This window comes from Macaca mulatta, chromosome 2, assembly GCF_049350105.2.
Source record: "Macaca mulatta isolate MMU2019108-1 chromosome 2, T2T-MMU8v2.0, whole genome shotgun sequence".
Classification (NCBI taxonomy): Eukaryota; Metazoa; Chordata; class Mammalia; order Primates; family Cercopithecidae; genus Macaca; species Macaca mulatta.
Genome location: NC_133407.1, coordinates 122,530,194 through 122,548,442, shown reverse-complemented (window position 1 = coordinate 122,548,442; position 18,249 = coordinate 122,530,194). Strand labels below are relative to the sequence as shown.

The 18,249-nt window shown below is 38.5% G+C and overlaps 1 protein-coding gene and 1 long non-coding RNA gene across 2 annotated transcripts in view; one reads left to right on the top strand and one right to left on the bottom strand.

Moving 5' to 3' along the window:
- The window catches only part of CFAP20DC (CFAP20 domain containing), a 298,458-nt gene that overhangs the window by 81,822 nt on the left and 198,387 nt on the right, over window positions 1-18,249 (top strand). The gene's annotated exons all lie outside the window — the stretch shown is intronic.
- LOC114676368 (uncharacterized) overlaps window positions 1-18,249 on the bottom strand; it is a 204,573-nt gene that overhangs the window by 51,098 nt on the left and 135,226 nt on the right. The window contains exon 2 of the long non-coding RNA XR_013414097.1: window positions 8,328-8,537. This is a non-coding gene — a long non-coding RNA (uncharacterized LOC114676368). The remainder of the gene's footprint in view (window positions 1-8,327; window positions 8,538-18,249) is intronic.

Sequence of the window (18,249 nt, the reverse complement as noted above, 5' to 3'; positions counted from 1 at the left end):
CCAGAGGAGTGCTTCTGTAATGGATTCAGCCATGTTTCTCATGTGCTCCTTGAACTGTCTGCATTAGAAATGGTAGGAAGCCCCAAGTCCAGAAATATCTCCCCCATATTGCTTTGTTTTAATGAATAGAGTAAGACTTTTTTTTTTTCTTTTTTGTTGGCGGGCAGACAGTCTCCCTCTTTCACCCAGGCTGGAGTGCAGTGGAGTGGTCTTGGCCCACTGCAACCTCCACCTCCCAGGTTCAAGCAATTCTCATCCCTCAGCCTCCAGAGCAGCTGGGATTACAGACGTGTACCACCAAGCCTGGCTAATTTTTGTATTTTTAGCAGAGAGAGGGTTTCACCATGCTGATCAGAATGGTCTCGAACTCCTAGCATCAAGTGATCTGCCCACCTTGGCCTCCCAAAGTGCTGGGACTACAGTTGTGAGCCTCTGCACCTGGCCGGAATAAAACTTTTCTTGAGTAACACTCATACTTTGAGGGAGCTGTCAACTATGAGGCAATTAGGTTGCTTTTAGTGGAGATTTGCAACCTTGAGAAAATATAGACAAGAAAAAGCCTTTGGCTCTCTTGAAGCTTAGAAAGAAGATGAGAAGTATGAAGGTCAGGGATAGGATACTATTAGAAGGCAGGGGAGTGGGGAAGCCAGTGGTGGCAAAAGAACTGGGAAGAACCTGGAAGAAGGATAGGAAAGAAGGTAAATGGTAGGGTCCTAATGAAGCTGCCTCATGCTTCACCGCATTTTTTTCTCTCTTCTTGCTCTACCCAGGAACAGAGAGCTTTGCAGGCCTTGGCACTCGCTAGCCTACTTCCGAATCCTCTCCTCTTCAGTTCCATTCATTCTAGGGAGGAACCACCTCATGCCTTTCCCCACCCAGTTCCTGAGAGGAAGGGGCTGGGCTTTCCCCAGGCAAAATTGTACTTTGGTGACAGGTTCCTCTCCTCTTCTTGCATCCTCCTTCCCACACTTCTTTCAGGTCCTTATGCAGAGTTCTGACCTTGGTACCAGGGTGGAGTGGGGAGAGACAAACACTGGAGGTGTGAGGCTGCTCCTGCTTGCCAGCGGGAGCTGGGTTTATATTGTCTTCTTCAGTTTTCAAATTTCCTGACTCCTTTCCTTCCATTTTTTTAAAAAAAATTTTTACTTTGCCACCCTAAATATCTGACAAGAAGTTATAAAACTTTTACCAGAGAATAGGCCATGTCCAGAATTCTTATATCCCCAATGTCTTGCCAGTGGTATGTAAACCCTCAATAAGTGTTAATTTTCAGGGAGCACTGCTTGTGAGATACAGGATACCAGACAAGGCCAGTATTTGCCTGTCAGATATGCCAGCAACACATGCACTATAGCTTCCGGGCTACAGTCAGGGCTTACCTCAGTGTTTTCTAAAATGTCAGAAGTTGCTCTGTGTTTCATGATTAGGTTGCTTATGAAAAATATTTGTTTTAGCTGTTTAATTTACATCCTTTAATTCTGACTGTGAGCCTTCGCACATCCACACGTGACTTCCTACCTGAGAAAGGCTAATCATTTGGTTATTTTGGTTCCATTTAAGTAATTTAGTTGGGCAAGGGAACAGATCCTAAAGAGGCTAGCCTCCTGTTTTTACAGTAACTTGGCAAATTAGGTTTTAGACTCATTTAACAGAAGAAGAAACTACAGTAATTCCTCACCTAACATCATCATTAGGTTCTTAGAAATTGAGACTTTAAGCAAATCTACGTATAACAGAACCAACTTCACCATAAGCTAATTGATACAAACAGTACTTACATTCTATTCTGGTCACAAAACATCACCAGGCTTCTAAATAAAGACCCCAAACACTTGTACTATTAATCACTTCTAATATTGAAGTATATGTGAGCTACACATTTAAGAAAGATCAAGTAAAACAAGTAAGGCAAGTATTTCCCCAAATATTTTAGTTCAGGGTTGTGGGTGGCCAGAGCTTGTCCCAGCAGCACAGGGCACAAGGCAGGAACCCATCTTGACAGGACACCATCCCATCACAGGACGCATTTATTCACACACACCCTACTCACTGCAGCTGGGCCATGTAGACCTGCTAGTGAACCTGATATGCACGTCTTTGGGATGTGGGAGGAAACTAGAGTGCCCAGAGAAAACTCATGCAGACATGGGGAGAATGTACGGACTCCACACAGACAGGGGCCCCAGCTGGGAATCTGTTTTTTTTCCTCGTCAGCACTATGAGGAAATGATGTTGAATGAAATGGTGTTATTAGAGGACCTCTTGTGATGCTTTGACAATGACTTGCTCAAGTTTTGCAAATTGTGTAAGTGGCAGAGACAGAATTTAAAGCCAATTCCACCTGCCTCCGTGGCCTTTGCTCACCCCAGGCACTCTTTCAGGACACAGGTGATGGCAAAAATGGTCATCAAAACATGTACAGCTTTCCTCAGCTGGTGCTGCTGCCCTTTCTTATTTAGCAAGAACCATCATGTCGTCAGGCCTGCTCCAGCCACCCAGTGTCTTGGCAACAATCATTTTCATTCACCTTTTAGCCCTCCAGTATTCCTTGATCCTCCTCTGCTATTTCCTCACCTACCTTTACTTTCACTTTTGCCTCCTTCCAGAATTAGGATATTTCCTGGCATTTCCACTCCTGCCATCACTGAAGATTAACTTTAATCTCCGTTAACAGCTTAGATGTGAAGGTGTACCTTGTTGAATAGGTCTTAAGTGGAGATCAATCATTATAAATGCAGCTGCCTTTAAAAATAATGTGGTGTATAAGTGAAGTCAAAGGTTGCTTCTTATAGACTGTTTCTGCAAAAGCAAATAGACCCCTGCCATTCTTAATGAAAGTTAAAATGCTTTGAGGTTTAGCATTACCTGATGCCCCTCTTTCACAGGAGATAAGAGAAGCACTTCGGTGTTTAAATATACAGTCATATGAAAGTGTTGTCACCACTGTAGAATGTGTTTTGCAGTTACCATCTCATCACATATAAAAAATGGTATGTACAGCCAAATATTCCTATACTCAAAGCTACTCCCTGTTCCTTAGTTCACTTTCTTCAATTAAAAAAAGAGGAAAAAAGATTTGAACATGACTCATATTTTAGTACCAAGAGTATTACATACCAAAACAGGTGATTTTATGCTATAGAAAAAGCAGTAAAAGAAATGAGCATAACCTTGCTTTTAAATGATGCAGTTATTCTCTTTTAGACCGTTGGCACCATAATAGACATTCTCCTTTTAAGTAAACATGGAATGGAGCATTTATCAATGCAGATTTTTACTTTACATAAAGACTTTTAATTTTTTTCTTAGCTAAGATTATGCTGTATAGAAAAATAAAGAGTAAGTGCATTTTCTTCAGTGCTGCCTCAGTTTAGAATTCATGGATATATTTCTATAAATTCTTTGTCTCTAGACATAGTCTTGTGATTTTGCTATGTAATTTGGCCAACATTTATTCAGTTACTATTTATTGAACACCTACTGTAAGGCAGGCATTTGCTAGACAGATTGTTGCTGCCCTCATATTCTGGAGGAGAAGACAGAAAAGCAAGCAAATAAAATAGTTACAAATTTTGGTAAGTACTCCGAAAAAAACAGGCAAAGGACTTACCAAGGAGGTACCTACTTAGATAAGGTGATAAGAATATTTAATTTAAGATTTGAAGGAGAATGAAGAACTAGTCATGTGAAGAGTAGAAAGCATAGTGTACCTGCTGAAAAAAAAAAGCTTGTGCAAATCCTTGTGATAAGGACACACCAAGTGTGAAACTGGCGAGAGTCAGACTGGTACGTATACTGATTAATCTCCCTGCCAACTACTGGATAAAGAAACTGTGTTTGCTGAACTCCTGCTAACCTCAGTAGGGAAGGTACCAGGTTCAAGAGGCTGAAAAAGACCCAGAGCCAGCAAAGGAGACTTTGGGTTTTATTCCATGCTTCCATACAGAGGAGAGTGTCCAGTGGTGGTGGGGTGGACAGGAGAACTGCCTAGCATACAGAAACAGTCCAGTGGTGGTGGGCTGGACAAGATATCTGCCTTACTACAGTTCAGTGGTGGCAGGCTGGACAACATATTCACCTGGCCCAGTAGCAGTGGGCTGGGCAAGAGAACCACGACCACTTGCAAATGGCATGGAATTTATGGAGCATTTTCACTTACCACCCTCCCCCTAACAACCTCCACCTGGAAACTTTCATTTAACCCAGAATTCAAGACCCCAATCCCCTGTACAGCCCATGTTCCATGGGATGGGCCAGGGGCATTTAAATGTTTATCATAGATAAGGAATGAATCTTTAGGTTGGCCATTCCAGGATTCCCTAGCTCTGAACACATATTCAGGTGCATCTGCCATACAGTGTCATTCTAAGGGTTTGCTTAAATTATACTATCAGGTGCGCTTATCCTACAATGTGGTATATATGACATATATACCATGGAATACTATATACCCATAAAAAAGAACAAAACCATGTTCTTTACAAGCAACATGGATGCAGGTGGGGGCCATTATCCTCAGTGAATTAACACCAGAACAGAAAACCAAATACCACATATTCTCATTTAAAGTGGGAGCTAAACATTGAGTACACACAGACACAAAGAGGGGAACAAAAGACACTGAGGACTAGTAGTAGGGGGAAGGTGGGAGGAGGGCAAGGGTTGACAAACTACCTGTTAGGTAGGTACTGTACTCGCTACCTAGGTAACGAGATCATTTGTACACCAAACCTCTGACACGCAACTCACCCGTATAACAAACTTTTACATGTACCCCCAAAACAAAAAGAAAAAGCCTCCCTTCCACCCCTCTAGATCTGTTCCCCGCCATTCTCTCACTTACTCTGTGTCCTTGGAGGTAGCCCGCTCCTGTCTTCCTATGTCATACCATATGAATCACCCAGACTCCCTTGACCTGAGGCTTCTGATTTCCTCAAGCCTCCCAGACAATGAGAAGTACCAGCAGGAGATCAGAAGACAGGACGAGAGAGAAGCCATGGTATTCCTTCCTTCTTTTTCTGCTTTGGACTTCCTATTGATGACCCTTTCTATAAGGATCCAATTGCTCTGGCTCTGGTTCTTTCCCTTGCCACTTTAGACCTAGGAATGGTAAAGGCTGCCCATTGTTTTTATTTTGGGGGTGCCTAACCGTCCCTCCTTTGTTTCCTCAACCCTGCCCACACCTGTGTAAGGAATTGTTTCATGATAGTCTCTTCATTTTAACTATGTGGGATGAATTCTTTTTCCTGACTGTAGAGAATGACACCTAGTGAGTGAGGCAGGATAATTTCTAGTCCTTTTTAGCTAGGAATTTAGATGCCATTCTCAGAGCAGTGTGAGGCCAATGAAATATGGTGAGATAATCTGATCCCTGTGTCAGATGGTCATCCTGGCTACTCTTGAGGGTATTGACTAGAGGAATAAGAATGGAAGCAGGGAGACCAGCTGGAAGGCTGTGAAGCCAGGAAGTGTGTGGTGCCTGGGCAGGAGCGACAGTATAGGAGATAGAGAAATGAGTGGATTCAACATGTAACTGATAGACTTTTGGCACAGAAATGTGAGTCAAGAACGACTTAAGTTAATGATTTGAGCCATTGGGAGGTGGTGTTGGTAAGGAATTAAGGATTCTTTATCTTTGATGGGTTTCATTTGAAATATCTGTGACATATCCTGCAAGAAATTCAATTAAGCAGTTTGGAGTTCAAGGAATGAGTTAGGGCTGGATATCTACATTGAGTTATGAACATATAAAAAACATTTAAAAATTGAGTGAGAATGGACATGATCCCCAAGGAAAAGAATTTTTTAAAAAAATGAGAAGAGAGCCTGGGAGCTGCTAACATTTAATCGTCCCTAGAAATGATTTGAATGCACATTTTAATTCATCCCCAAATATTGTTTAAATAATATGTAAATCCAGTTTTAGAGAAAAGGAAAATGAAAATAAGGGATGCTTCAGAAATCAAATGTGAAAATGCTGTGTACTATGTTATACTTCTCCCCATAAAATGAACTTGATATCTAATTGAACATGCTTTTTAAAAGGCTAATTTATAGACTGTTCCTTTTAGGAATACTGCCTTACTTATGCTTTGAACATTGGCACAAATATAGCTCATGTAAACACTTTAGCTTTGTGCTGGAAACTTACAAATTGATTATAGAACTGAATGAGTTAATTTACCTCCTCATTGCAAGCTCTTATTTTGAACCAACAGGATTATGCCCAGGTGGTGAGTTCTGCATATTGTCTAACTTAATTGGGAAATGTGTTTACATTGATAAGCTTCCAGCCTAATTCAAATTAGAAGGAAAGCTTTCTAATTTCACCTTTCATTTACTAGAATTTTATAAGATAAAAGAATGTTTAAAAATGGCACCAGTGTATTTTCACTAATGCAATCCATAATAACCAAAACAATCATTAAACCCTGCAATAAGACATTTCTTGGTGTTTTTCTTTAGGTCCTCTACAAATGATCATCCTCTGACTCCAAGGACCTATAGATTTTATTATACGGCCTTCCAGCTTTTATATTATAGCATTGAACTGTCATCTGTAGCATGCATTAGAATGTTATTGACAAAATGTCCACTCATATTGAACTAAGTACTCAATAAACCACTATAAGTAAATTGTTGTGCTCTAACCTCGAAGGATAGTCTATTGATTCCCCTCATGGGTATGAGCCTAGCAGAACGCCCCTATCTGCAATTCCTTTGTGCTATGTATGTTGTGTAATGTCTTTTTTGGGATCTCAGATCGTAAAGGAACTTTTTTACGTTATTTATTAAAACCAAATATTGTTTTTTGCATGTTTATTTTATTTCAAATAAATAGTTAACCACTAATCATTGCTTTTTTCTTATGCTGTAAGACTCTGCCATTTTAAAATTGCATACATAATTAAAGTAATCCACACCTATAAGAAAGTTTGGAGTCATTTTCCAAAGGTAATTGCTTTTAGCAGGTTTTTTAATGAGTACCTCTAGAGCTTAATTGAGTGTGTGTGTGTGTGTGTGTGTGTGTGTATGTGTGCATGTATATGATATTACAGTCCTTTTTCCCACAAGTGGAATCATACCATTAACACTTTTTGGCAGTTGGTTTGGTAGTGACAGTGGGGCTTTCTCTGTTACCTATCTTGAGACGATTTCCATACTACTAAATCTGTCTCACTCCTTTTAATAGCTGCTATATATGCCATTGCATGGCTAGAGCATCACCTATTTATCTAGATCCTTACGGTGGACCTCTAAGTTTTCCCTCTGTTTTGCTATTAGTGTTACCTTGAATATCTGTGTGTGTATCTTTGTGTACCTGTGAAATGTCCTCTATTCAACTATGTGTGAGATTTTCGTGTAAAAATGAAAAAGAGAATGTATATATTGCCTAAGGAGTAAAAATATCCTGCAATTATGGTGATACATTCTGGAGAGCAGAGGTGAGGGAGGATAGAAAGATCTCAAGAATGAATGTTGGAGATATTTTAAAACATTTGACATATTTTCTCCTTGTTGGATACTGTCAAATTTTTATTGGTGGGCAATTTATTTTAAACTTAAAAAAAAGTTTTCAAGACTATAAATAATTGGTAATATCTTATAATCATAGTTTGTGTTGATAATTGAGAATCCTTAACTGATTTGTGATTTGTGAAAAACGTACTTTCAGTGCCAAATATCTTCTTTATTATAAGCTTCGGAAAGTGATCATTTGTGATGGTACTGTTGGGCTCAACAGAATAGTCAATTAACTGGAACAAGCAATGTCCTACATCTATGTATTAACAAAAGGTTATAGTGCTTGATATCTCCTCAAATGAAGGGTAAATTTGTTGTCAATTTATGGCAAAATGTATGCTTGGGAGGTTAGGAGGGTGGGTGGTGTTACAGATTCATAATTTGAATTTTCCCTTTTATGCTAGGGGTGGTTATTTTTTAAATAGGCAGCTTACACCCAAACAGTAACTTATCTAAGGAAGGCAAATGTTACTTGAAAATAGATGATCTTAAAAAAAGGGAAAGAGAAAAACACAATAAGTTAGAGCTGACAAAGCAGTTAGAAGCATACACCTGAAAGAGTAATACCCTGCATTTATAAATCAGTTTCTAAGTATTTTTATGATCATTTTCTCAGTACAATGGAAGGACAGATGTTATTATTCCCAATTTAAAGGGGAGGAAATTGAAACTCCAAGAGGTTGACTCCTGTTCCTATAACCTTTTTCTTTAAGACTAATGATGTGAAAATTACTGTATTGGTTTCTGAGGGCTGCCATAACAAGTAACCACAAACTGGATAGCTTAGAACAATGTATATTTACTGTTTCTGGAAGCTGAAAGTTCAAAATCAAGGTTTTGGCAGGATTGTTTCCTTCTGGAGGCACTGGGGGAGAATCTGTACCATCCCTCTTTCCCAGTCTCTGGCAGTTGCCAGCAATCTTTGGGATTCCTTTGTTGTAGGTGTATCACTCCAATCTCTGCTTTCATTGTTGCACAGCATCCTCTCCCTGTGTCTTTGTTTAAATTTCCCTCTATTTATGAAGACACCAGTAATTGGATTTAAGCCCACTCTAATCCATTCTGACTTCATGTTAATTTGATTACATCTACAAATACGTTAGTCATAAATAAGGTCACAATCACAGGTACCAGGGGTTAGGACTTGAACATATCTTTTTGGGGGACACAGTTCAACCCACAGGGACTAACATTTCAGGATCAAGAGTATCACCAAGAAACTTGTGTGTTTCATAGTAATGGAATAAAAATAGTAGCTCTCATTTTATCTATACCTTTCTTCTAAAATTCCATTTACCCGAAGTCTCATCATCAATAAGTGACTGGACTAGTAATAGCTTTTTTTAATTCAGTTATAGTTCACATATCATAAAATTTATCCTTTTAAAGTGGATGATTCTGTCATTTTTAGTATAATTCACAGTTGTGAAACAATCACCACTATGTAATTTTTGAATGTTTTCATCACCCTGAAAAGTACCTGTACCCATTGGCAGGTACTCTCCACTCCCTGCTACCCTTAGCCCTTTTCCTGTCTCTCTAGATTTGACTCTTTCAAATACTTCATATAAGTGGAACCATACTATATGTGGTCTTTTGTGTCTGATTTCTTTCACTTATAATGTTTACAAGGTTTATTCATATTGTAGAGTGGAATAGATAAGAATAAGAACTATTATTTCCATTCTATTACTATGAAACACACAACATGGATATCAGTGATTCTTTCCTTTTTAGGTCTGAAGAATAATACATTGTATGGATATAACATATTTTATTAGTTAACTTATCAGTTGATGGACATTTGGGTTGTTTCCATTTTGGCTATTAGTAATAATGCTGCTATGAACAATTCATATACCAGTTTGTGTGTGGACATATGTTTTCAGTCCTCTTGGAGCTCACCTACGAGTGAAATTGCTGGGTCATATGGAACTTTACATATTTGAAACTGTTTCCAATGAGGCTGTATCATTTAATATTCCCATCAGCAATCATGAGGATTCTAATTTCTCCACATCCTCATTGAGACATATTATTATTAGTCTTTTTTTATTATACCCATCCCAGTGGGTGCAAAATGGTATCTCATGGTTTTGATTTACATTTTGCTGTTGATTAATAATGTTGAGCATCTTTCCATTTGCTTATTGGCCATTTGCATACCTTCTTGAAGAAATTTCTGTTTAAATTATTTGCCCATACTAAGCAAAAAGAACAAAGCTGGAGGCATCACGTTACCTGACATCAAACTATACTACAGGGCTACAGTAACCAAAACAGCATGGTACTGGTACAAAAACAGGCACATAGACCAATGGACGAGAACAGAGAGCCTAGAAATAAAGCCACACATCTACAGCCATCTGATCTTGAAAAAAGCTGACAAAATCAAGGATTGGGGAAAAGACTTCCTATCCAATAAATGGTGCTGGAATAACTAGTTAGCCATTTGGAACAGGTTGAAGCTGAACCCCTTCCTTACACCATATACAAAAGCCAACTCAAAATGGATTAAACACTTAAATATGAATCCCAAAACTAAAAACCCTGAAAGACAACCTAGGCAATATTATCCTGGATATAGGAACAGGCTAAGATTTCATGACAGAGATGCCAAAAGCAATTGCAACAGAAGCAAAAATTGACAGTGGGATCTAATTAACCTTAAGAGCTTCTGCGCAGTAAAAGAAACTATCAGCAGGGTGAACAGACAACCTACAGAATGGGAAAAAATATTTAACAATGCATCTGACAAAGGTCTAATACGCAGACTATATAAGGAACTTAAACAAATTTACAAGAGAAAAGCAACCCCATTAAAATATGGGCAAAGGACATGAAGAAACACATCTCAAAGAAGACATACATGTAGCCAACAAACATATGAAAAAAAAGCTCAATATCAACTGATTCTTAGAGAAATGCAGATGAAAACCACAGTAAGATACCTTCTCACACCAATCAGAATGGCTATTATTAAAAAGTAAAAAATATGCTGGCAAGGTTGTGGAGAAAAGGGCACATTTATACACTGTTGATGGGAGTGTAAATTAGTTCAACCATTGTGGAAAGCAGTATGGTGATTCCTCAAAGAGCTAAAAGCAGAACTACCATTCGACCCAGCAATTCCATTTCTGTGTATATACACAAAGGAATACAAATCATCCTACCATAAAGGCACATACACATGAATGTTCATTGCAGCACTATTCACAATAGCAAAGACACGAAATCAACCTATGTGGAACATATACCACATGGAATACTATGCAGCCATAAAAAAGAACAAGATCATGTCTTTTGCAGGAACATGGATGGAGCTGGTGGCTGTTGTCCTTAGCAGACTATCACAGGAACAGAAAACCAAATGCCGCATGTTCTCACTTATAAGTGGTAGCTAAATGATAAGAACTTATGAACACAAAGAAGGAAACAACAGACACTGGGGTCTCCTTGATGGTGGAGGGTGGGAGGAGCAGAAAGGATAACTATTGGGTACTGGGCTTAACACCTGGGTGATGAAATAATCTGTACAACAAACCCCCATGACATGAGTTTACCTGTGTAACAAACCTTCACGTGTACCCCTAAACCTAAAATAGAAGTTCAAAAATTAAAAATAAATTATTTGCCCATTTTTAATTGGATTAGTTATCGTTTTATTGTTGATTCATATGAGTTTTTAAATCTATTCTATGTACTATACCCTTATCAGATATATGATTTATAAAAATTTCCTCCCATTCTGTAGGTTGTCTTCTTACTTTCTTGATAGCATCCTTTGAGGACAAAAGTTTTTAATTTTTATGAAGTCTAGTTTATTTTTTCTTTTATTGCTTGTGCTTTGGCCATGATATCTAAGAAACTATTACCTATTCCGATGGCATGAAGATTTTCACTTATTTTATTCTAAGAGATGTATAGTTTTAGCTCTTAAATTTAGGCCTTCGATCCATTTTGAGTTAATTTTTGTATATGATGTGAGATGGGGATCAAATTTTTTTTCTTTTGCATGTGAATATTCAGTTGTTGCGGTAGCATTGTAAAAAGACTATTCTTTCCCCCATTAAATTGTCCTAGCGCCCTTGTCAGAACTCAATTATCTGTAGTTTTATTTCTAAATGTAGTTTTATTTCTAAACTTTCTATTTTTTTCCACTGATTTATATGCTTGTCGTTATGCTGATAGCACACTATCATGTTTACTATAGCTTTGTGATAAGTTTTAAATCGGGAAATGGGAGTCCTCCAACTTTCTTCATGCTTTTCCAGATTGCTGTGAGTCCTTTGCATTTCCATATGAATTATAGAATCAGCTTGTCAGTTTCTTGAAGAAGTCAGCTCAGATTCTGATAGGGATGGATTAAATCTGTAGATCATTTGTGGAGTGGGGGGTATTGTCATTTTAACAATATAGGAATATTGCCATATTAAAAATATTGTCTCCCAGTCCGTTAACATGGCATGTCTTTCTATTTATTTTATTTTCTAAAAAAATGATTTTTCAGCCAGGTGCGATGGCTCACGCCTGTAATCCCAGCACTCTGAGAGGCTGAGGTGGGTGGATCACCTGAGGTCAGAAGTTTGAGACCAGGCTGGCCAACATACTGAAACCCTGTCTCTACTAAAAATACAAAAAATTAGCCAGGCATGGTGGTGGGCACCTATGATCCCAGCTACTGGGGAGGCTGAAGCAGGAGAATCGCTTGAACCCGGGAGGCTGAGGTTGCAGTGAGCTGAGATCACACCACTGCACTCCAGCCTGGGCTACAGAGTGAGACTCTGTTAAAAAAAAAAAAAAATACATATATATATATATTTTATATCATTTTATATATATATATATAAAATACATATATGTAATTCAATGATATTTTGTAGTTTTCAGTGTATATGTTTTGCACTTCTTTTGTTAAATTTATTTCTCAGTATTTATTTCTTCCTATTTACTGTAGGCCAAGACTGACGTAGGGACATGTTTCAGGAGGGAGTGGACTTACAGGGTCAAATAAGGACCCGGTGGTCTGGCCCCAGCCAAGACTTCCTCTCTGCTTCTGTTCTTGGAAAACAAGGGCCATTCCCTGGCTTTAAGGGTCACTTCTGGAACAACGGTCAAGGCAGGCATGGAGAAAGCTGTAAGGGATGCTCAGGGAGGAACCTGTCAAGCTTGTGTATGGCAGGACCACATGAGCACATTTAGGAAGAGACAGAGTAGGATGGGAGCCCGCCTTGCCAGCCCCAAGGCCCTGCACTTTACTGATACTCAGTCATTTTTCTTGAATACTTCCCAGATTGATGCAATCCTTTGGTTAATTTCCAGTGTTTTGAAAAGTTGATCCTGACCATTTTCGTCAGTGTTCTCATTGCTTTTATGGAGCAAAAATGTTCAGAGGTTTTTTTCTCCACCATTTTCATAGGCATACAGTAATATTCAGTAATAGCTAACATCAAGCGCTCCTTCATCTGTGCCATGTAACTCTTCTTTTAGTGTTGTACCTCAGCTTGTTACAGTATCTTATGTTCTATCAATCAAGTAAACTAATTCTACTTTATGTATAGGAGTCTATTTGAAATACATTTAGAAACATGCTTTTATTTTATTATTATACTTTAAGTTCTAGAGTACATGTGCATAACCTGCAGGTTTGTTACATATGTATACTTGTGCCATGTTGGCGTGCTGCACCCATCAACTCGTCAGCACCCATCAACTCGTCATTTATATCAGGTATAACTCCCAATGCAATCCCTCCCCCCTCCCCCCACCATGATAGGCCCCGGTGTATGATGTTCCCCTTCCTGAGTCCAAGTGATCTCATTGTTCAGTTCCCACCTGTGAGTGAGAACATGCAGTGTTTGGATTTCTGTTCTTGTGATAGTTTGCTGAGAATGATGGTTTCCAGCTGCATCCATGTCCCTACAAAGGACACAAACTCATCCTTTTTTATGGCTGCATAGTATTCCATGGTGTATATGTGCCACATTTTCTTAATCCAGTCTGTCACTGATGGACATTTGGGTTGATTCCAAGTCTTTGCTATTGTGAATAGTGCTGCAATAAACATACGTGTGCATGTGTCTTTATAGCAGCATGATTTATAATCTTTTGGGTATATACCCAGCAATGGGATGGCTGGGTCATATGGTACTTCTACTTCTAGATCCTTGAGGAATCGCCATACTGTTTTCAATAATGGTTGAACTAGTTTACAATCCCACCAACAGTGTGAAAGTGTTCCTATTTCTCCACATCCTCTCCAGCACCTGCTGTTTCTTGACTTTTTAATGATTGCCATTCTAACTGGTGTGAGATGGTATCTCATTGTGGTTTTGGTTTGCATTTCTCTGATGGCCAGTGATGATGAGCATTTTTTCATGTGTCTGTTGGCTGTATGAATGTCTTCTTTTGAGAAATGTCTGTTCATATCCTTTGCCCACTTTTTGATGGGGTTGTTTGTTTTTTTCTTGTAAATTTGTTTGAGTTCTTTGTAGGTTCTGGATATTAGCCCTTTGTCAGATGAGTAGATTGCAAAAATGTTCTCCCATTCTGTAGGTTGCCTGTTCACTCTGATGGTAGTTTCTTTTGCTGTGCAGAAGCTCTTTAGTTTAATTAGATCCCATTTGTCAATTTTGGCTTTTGTTGCCGTTGCTTTTGGTGTTTTAGACATGAAGTCCTTGGCCATGCCTATGTCCTGAATGGTATTACCTAGGTTTTCTTCTAGGGTTTTTGTGGTATTAGGTCTAACATTTCAGTCTCTAATCCATATTGAATTAATTTTTGTATATGGAGTAAGGAAAGGATCCAGTTTCAGCTTTCTACTTATGGCTAGCCAATTTTCCCAGCACCATTTATTAAATAGGGAATCCTTTCCCCATTTCTTGTTTTTCTGACGTTTGTCAAAGATCAGGTGGCTGTAGATGTGTGGTCTTATTTCTGAGGGCTCTGTTCTGTTCCATTGGTCTGTATCTCTGTTTTGGTACCAGTACCATGCTGTTTTGGTTACTGTACCCTTGTAGTATAGTTTGAAGTCAGGTAGCGTGATGCCTCCAGCTTTGTTCTTTTGGCTTACGATTGTCTTGGAGGTGCGGGCTCTTTTTTGGTTCCATATGAACTTTAAAGCAGTTTTTTCCAGTACTGTGAAGAAACTCATTGGTAGCTTGATGGGGATGGCATTGAATCTATAATTACCTTGGGCAGTATGGCCATTTTCACGATATTGATTCTTCCTATCCATGAGCATGGTATGTTCTTCCATTTGTTTGTGTCCTCTTTTATTTCACTGAGCAGTGGTTTGTAGTTCTCCTTGAAGAGGTCCTTTACATCCCTTGTAAGTTGGATTTCTAGGTATTTCATTCTCTTTGAAGCAGTTGTGAATGGAAGTTCATTCATGATTTGGCTCTCTGTTTGTCTGTTACTGGTGTATAAGAATGCTTGTGATTTTTGCACATTAATTTTGTATCCTGAGACTTTGCTGAAGTTGCTTATCAGCTTAAGGAGATTTTGGACTGAGACAATGGGGTTTTCTAAATATACAATCATGTCATCTGCAAACAAGGACAATTTGACTTCTTCTTTTCCTAGCTGAATACCCTTTATTTCTTTCTCTTGCCTGATTGCCCTAGCCAGAACTTCCAACACTATGTTGAATAGGAGTGGTGAGAGAGGGCATCCCTGTCTTGTGCCAGTTTTTAAAGGGAATTTTTCCAGTTTTTGCCTATTCATTATGATATTGGCTGTGGGTTTGTCATAAATAGCTCTTATTATTTTGAGATATGTTCCATCAATACCGAATTTATCGAGCATTTTTAGCATGAAGGGCTGTTGAATTTTGTCAAAGGCCTTTTCTGCATCTATTGAGATAATCATGTGGTTTTTGTCTTTGGTTCTGTTTATATGCTGGATTACGTTTATTGATTTGTGTATGTTGAACCAGCCTTGCATCCCAGGGGTGAAGCCCACTTGATCATGGTGGATAAGCTTTTTGATGTGCTGCTGGATTTGGTTTGCCAGTATTTTGTTGAGGATTTTTGCATCGGTGTTCATCAGGGATATTGGCCTAAATTCTCTTTTTTTGTTGTGTCTCTGCCAGGCTTTAGTATCAGGATGATGTTGGCCTCATAAAATGAGTTAGGAAGGATTCCCTCTTTTTCTGTTGGTTAGAATAGTTTCAGAAGGAATGGTACCAGCTCTTCCTTGTACCTCTGGTAGAATTCAGCTGTGAATCCCTCTGGTCCTGGACTTTTTTTGGTTGGTAGGCTATTAATTATTGCCTCAATTTCAGAGCCTGCTATTAGTCTATTCAGGAATTCAGCTTCTTCCCAGTTTAGTCTTGGGAGAGTGTAAGTGTCCAGGAAATTATCCATTTCTTCTAGATTTTCTAGTTTATTTGCCTAGAGGTGTTTATAGTATTCTCTGATGGTAGTTTGTATTTCTGTGGCGATATCCCCTTTATCATTTTTTATTGCGTCTATTTGATTCTTCTCTCTTTTCTTCTTAATAGTCTTGCTAGTGGTCTATCAATTTTGTTGATCTTTTCAAAAAACCAACTCCTGGATTCATTGATTTTTTGGAGGGTTTTTTGTATCTCTATCTCCTTCAGTTCTGCTCTGATCTTAGTTATTTCTTGCCTTCTGCTAGCTTTTGAATGTGTTTGCTCTTGCTTCTCTAGTTATTTTAATTGTGATGTTAGAGTGTCAATTTTAGATCTTTCCAGCTTTCTCTTGTGGGCATTTAGTGCTATAAATTTCCCTCTACACACTGCTTTAAATGTGTCCCAGAGATTCTGGTATGTTGTATCTTTGTTTTCATTGGTTTCAAAGAACATCTTTATTTCTGCCTTCATTTTGTTATGTACCCAGTAGTCATTCAGGAGCAGGTTATTCAGTTTCCATGTAGTTGAGCGGTTTTGATTGAGTTTCTTAGTCCTGAGTTCTAGTTTGATTGCACTGTGGTCTGAGAGACAGTTTGTTATAATTTCTGTTCTTGTACATTTGCTGAGGAGTGCTTTACTTCCAATTATGTGGTCAATTTTGGAATAAGTGCGATGTGGTGCTGAGTAGAATGTATATTCTGTTGATTTGTGGTGGAGAGTTCTGTAGATGTCTATTAGGTCTGCTTGCTGCAGAGTTGAGTTCAATTCCTGGATATCCTTGTTAACTTTCTGTCTTGCAGATCTGTCTAATGTTGACAGTGGGGTGTTGAAGTCCCCCATTATTATTGTATGGGAGTCTAAGTCTCTTTGTAAGTCTCTAAGGACTTGCTTTATGAATCTGGGTGCTCCTGTATTGGGTGCATATATATTTAGGATAGTTAGCTCTTCCTGTTGAATTGATCCCTTTACCATTATATAATGGCCTTCTTTGTCTCTTTTGATCTTTGATGGTTTAAAATCTGTTTTATCAGAGACTAGTATTGCAACCCCTGCTTTCTTTTGTTCTCCATTTTCTTGGTAGATCTTCCTCCATCCCTTTATTTTGAGGCTATGTGTGTCTCTGCATGTGAGATGGGTCTCCTGAATACAGCAAACTGATGGGTCTTGACTCTTTATCCAGTTTGCCAGTCTGTGTCTTTTAACTGGAGCATTTAGTCCATTTACATTTAAGGTTAATATTGTTATGTGTGAACTTGATCCTGCCATTATGATATTAACTGGTTATTTTGCTCGTTAGTTGATGCAGTTTCTTCCTAGCCTCAATGGTCTTTACATTTTGGCATGTTTTTGCAATGGCTGGTACCGGTTGTTCCTTTCCATGTTTAGTGCTTCCTTCAGGGCCTCTTGTAAGGCAGGCCTGGTGGTGACAAAATCTCTAAGCATTTGCTTGTCTGTAAAGGATTTTATTTCTCCTTCACTTATGAAACTTAGTTTGGCTGGAAATGAAATTCTGGGTTGAAAATTGTTTTCTTTAAGAATGTTGAATATTGGCCCCCACTCTCTTCTGGCTTGGAGAGTTTCTGCCGAGAGATCTGCTGTTAGTCTGATGGGCTTCCCTTTGTGGGTAACCCGACCTTTCTCTCTGGCTGCCCTTAAGATTTTTTCCTTCATTTCAACTTTGTTGAATCTGGCAATTATGTGTCTTGGAGTTGCTCTTCTCGAGGAGTATCTTTATGGCGTTCTCTGTATTTCCTGAATTTGAATGTTGGCCTGCCCTACTAGGTTGGGGAAGTTCTCCTGAATGATATCCTGAAGAGTGTTTTCCAACTTGGTTCCATTTTCCCCCTCACTTTCAGGCACCCCAATCAGACGTAGATTTGGTCTTTTTACATAATCCCATACTTCTTGCAGGCTTTGTTCATTTCTTTTTCTTCTTTTTTCTTTAGGAGAACATGCTTTTAATAATTGTGAAAGTTAATGTAATTCATCTAGTAATACAGATAACATTTGAGCATTTACTATATGGCAGGAATTAAATTATTTTAAAAAGTTTTAATTATTTTGTCTATATGAAATAAATATTATTATTATTATCCTCATTTGCAACTATGTGAAGCTCAGACAGGATAAGTAAATTGTCCCAGATTAAATGCTAGGATGTGGCACATCTGAGATTGGAATCTAACACCCTTGCCTCCAGAACCTAAACATTAGCCTGAACTTTGAACAACTAAAAAAAGAAAAAAAAGATTTATTGAGGTGTAACACTGTTTAAGTGCCATAATTACAAGGAGCTTTTATGCTTCCACATATCCCCAAATGCTCATGTTTTTCACTGTTTTAAAATCAGA